This window comes from Syngnathoides biaculeatus, unplaced genomic scaffold, assembly GCF_019802595.1.
Source record: "Syngnathoides biaculeatus isolate LvHL_M unplaced genomic scaffold, ASM1980259v1 ctg262_pilon_pilon, whole genome shotgun sequence".
NCBI classification, from domain to species: Eukaryota; Metazoa; Chordata; class Actinopteri; order Syngnathiformes; family Syngnathidae; genus Syngnathoides; species Syngnathoides biaculeatus.
Window position 1 is genome coordinate 1 of NW_026907517.1, and position 3932 is coordinate 3932.

General features: G+C 42.9%; 2 non-coding genes across 2 annotated transcripts; one reads left to right on the top strand and one right to left on the bottom strand.

The window, feature by feature from the left end:
- Positions 1 to 1021: 1021 nt before the first annotated feature.
- On the top strand, positions 1022 to 1093 carry trnat-ugu (transfer RNA threonine (anticodon UGU)). The gene has a single exon. It is a non-coding gene; the product is annotated as a tRNA-Thr (tRNA).
- A 2484-nt stretch (positions 1094 to 3577) lies between these two features.
- Positions 3578 to 3688, bottom strand: trnal-caa (transfer RNA leucine (anticodon CAA)). The gene is made up of 2 exons: positions 3651 to 3688; positions 3578 to 3623 (listed from the first exon to the last, which is right to left on the bottom strand). It is a non-coding gene; the product is annotated as a tRNA-Leu (tRNA).
- Positions 3689 to 3932: the final 244 nt, after the last annotated feature.

Here is a 3932-nt window from a genome sequence, read left to right on the forward strand (position 1 = left end):
AAACAATGTTGACAGTGCAGTGCTTCCCTCACCTGAGACGCCGTATGGTGGACCAGAATTTCCTCAAAGCCATATTGAAGCCGTTTTCCATGGCCTCACTGAATTCCTCCCACTAGAGTTCAAGTTCTTTCCTCATCAACCACCAAAGCTGCATTCTGCTTGGCCAACCGCTGTGGCCATTTCTTCAAGTCAAGATTTCCTTCCAACTGGAAAAAAAAAATCCTCCTTTTTCCGTTGTTAAATTAAAATCACTGTTTAAGTACCAGGTGGCATGGTAGCTCAGCTGGTAAAGTGTTGGCCTCATACTTCTGAGGACCAGTGTTCAATCCCGTCCCCACCTGTATGGAGTTTGAATGTTCTCCCTGTGCCTGTCGGGGTTTTCTCAGGATACTCTGGTTTCCTCCTACATCCCAAAAATATGCAACGTGAATTGGACACCCTAATTTGCCCCTCGGTGTAATTGTGAGTGCTTTTTAACCATTTTCTTTGCCACTTGTCCTGATGAGGTTCACAGGGAGTACTGGAGCCTTTCCCAGTTGTCCACAGGCAGGAGGCAGGGTACACCCTCAACTGATTGCCAGCCAACCGCAGGGCACCAAGAGACAAACAGTCACACTCACAACCACACAGAGGGGCAATTTAGAGTGTCCAAATAATGTTGCATGTTTTTGGAATGTGGGAGGAAACCCACACAGGGACGGTGAGAACATGCAAACGCCATAATGGTGGGTTGGGGATTGAACTTGAGACCTCAGAACTGCTGAGGCCAACGCTTTACTCACTGATCCACCAGCCTGCTGCCAGACAGGTTTGTTTTGTGTATTTTTGGTCCAATATGGCTCTTTCGCCATTGGGTTGCTGACACCTGTTCTAAATAATACATCATTGCTTTTTGGCGTGTCCATATGTGACTCGTTAATTTAGATCATAAATCAGAACGTACATCTGCAACTTTGGCTTGTTGGCTGGTCCTCTTTCTTGGCCTTTTGGCTAAGATCAAGTGTCGTACCAGCATTTACCAGGTGCAGTGGCCAAGTGGTAAGGCGTCAGTCTTGTAAACTGAAGAGCATGGGTTCAACCCCCATCTGTACCTCTTGAAAAATGCTTTTGTGATTTGATCTCTTATTATCAGTGCCATGCTCAGCTTTTGGGACGACTGAAGTCACCGAATGTCTTCCGAAAATAGATGGATGTGGATCTGCTCCCCAAGAACATCTGGAACCCTACTCAAGGCAGACACCGTTGTATGACCGTACTCACTGAAAATATCCCCATATACAGTTAGTCATCCATCTACATGGCCTGGTACGAGTACATGGCCTGGTACGAGTACCACGGCCGGTCCGAAACAGAATTGTATCTCCGGATGAAGTCGTGTGTTTAAAACGTTGGCTCTGGTCAACGCTCGATGGTGTCAGTATTAAATTTAATACAATGACAGGTTCTCTGATTTATAACCATATCAATTAATATCACTTTGTAATGTGTGTTGTCTGAATATTTGATGTCTTTTCAGATACAAAGATTTGATCCCTTTTTGTTTTTATGAGTTAGGAATATGGGTCTGTTATAATATTGTTCACAAACTTACACATAATATCAGTAAATTCATGACATCCTTGGCACATGTGAGAGAGTATATATTTTGACAGAACCATTTTAATAACTACCAAAAACAAAAATGGATGAAATCTCTGTGTTTTAAAAGACATTAAATATTCTATCAGATACAATCATTCAGACAACCCACATTACTCAGTGAAATCAATTGATATAGTTGTAAATTAGAGAAACTGTCATTTTATTAAATTGAAAACTGATGTAATGGTGTGATGTTTTTGCAGGATATTAGGAACAGGACGTGAAAGCGCACTTTATTTCGGAAGACGGCACTTTCTCTATCATTAATCCTTTTTCATTCTTTTCGATGTTATTAATGTTATAAGGAATTGTGTGTTGAAAAATGTTCATCGTCACGTTGAAAATTTCAATTGCCAATGTCAATTGTTATGGAAGATCTGAGAAACACAGGAAGTTGGCTGCATATCTTATTTTGAAGACACACTTGTCGTATGGCGGAAGGGACTACTTCCTCTTGTTCATGAGTCTTTCTGAGAGAGGTGCAAATTTTTTGTACTCCACTTATTTGTGTGCGTTAGGCTGTTGACTGAGAGATTGGTAGTTCGAGCCCACCCAGGGACGTCTCCACAATAAACACTTCCGTGGCTTTTGTAGGATGTTAGTGGATCAAAAGCCAGCAAAGGACAAGTGCTTTGTGGGTTCCAAATTTCAGCTCGCTGTGTCCTATCATTATCCAAGCCGCTTATTCTCACAAGGTTTGCAGGAAAGCTGGAGCCTATCCCAGCTAGCTTCGGGGAAAAGGCTGATTACACCCTAAACTGGTCATTCATCAGTCAGAGGGCCGATATCAACACCATCGCTGAGCAGGAATCGATCCCATGCTGCCCGCACCAAAGACGGGAGAGTTTACCACGACACCATCATCGTCTCTGGTCAGTGTGGTTCGAGCTATTAAAAAAAAAATAATAATAGTTGGGCGGACTTGTATCAGTTTATCGCAGGCATGTCAAAAAAGTTTGGCTCTGGGGCCAGATCCAGAAATTTTGTTCTCAGGTGTGTTGGATCAGTAAAAGAATGTCAACTCCAAATATTTGTCTTTGTTTTTCAGAACGACGAGTCGGGGTGAGGGTTAGCCTCCAGACGGGAGACGACTTTGAAAAAGCTTTTGACCGAGTCTCGCATAAATACATTTTTATTCTACTAGAAAAATGTGGATTTCCAGAAAGGTATGTAGAATGTGTAAAATTATTATATAAAGACATCACTAGTAAATATATGATTCACAGGAACCTGACCAAAGCAGTCCCCATTGACTGTGGTCCATGTCAGTTGTTGCCCGTTGTCTGCCCTGCTCTACGTCCTGTGAATCGAACCTTTAGCACACGTTGTGAGAAAAGACAAAATGATAAAGGGTGTAAATATTCCAGGGGGTGGGGGTCTTTGCATGAAATGTATTTTATAAATGGATGATTTTAACATTTTATGCACAGATCTTTTATCAGTTAATAGGAAAAAAACTGCGTACAATTAAACATGGGATAGCATCCCCATAGACACTTTTACCTGTGGACGTCATTACTTGACATATTTGGCGTATAATCAGGAATTGCTTTGGATGATGAATATTGAACCGATTTACTGCAAGACAAGAATTAACACATCCAGGGGCGGGTGGAAGAGGGTCCGGAGATGGGCAACCCCCCCCCCCACACCCAGTTGGATTCATCAGGAGGACAACCCGGACGCCAAGCACCAGGATACCCACGGGGCGTATCATTCTGAGGCTCAGCTGTTAAAGGGTTAATTCTATGCCAAAATACTCCCTCAATAAAGTTACAAATGTACTGGTACTCCCAAATGTTACATTGTTACTGCGAAAGCAAATCACATGAATTGAAGGTTCCCTTTTGTGGTGTGAAAGACGCTAAAATGGATTGAAATGCTCCCATATGTACCAGAAATAATTCTTAAAAGGTAAAAAAAAGAACAACGACCGTGTCAGAAGTGGGATTTGAACCCACGCCTCCATTTGGAGACCAGAATACCCGTTAACCGGAAGGAGCTCAGCCCTTGAGTCTGGCGCCTTAGACCGCTCGGCCATCCTGACACTGATTGTTTCAGACCCTACCTGGACTGGAGTCATGTACTCAACAAAAGTACATTTGGTGCCATAAGGTCAGACATGAACACTTCATCCACTCAGGAAACGGGTCGCGAGTCCGACCATGTTTCCTGCTTTAGTTTGTTTTTTTTGTTTTTTTTTTGGGGGGGGGGGTTCAAAGTTGATCCCAGGTTGAAGAGTTCTCTGATGAATTCATCAGCTCCCACTCAGCTCGGTTGTCTTCCTGGCT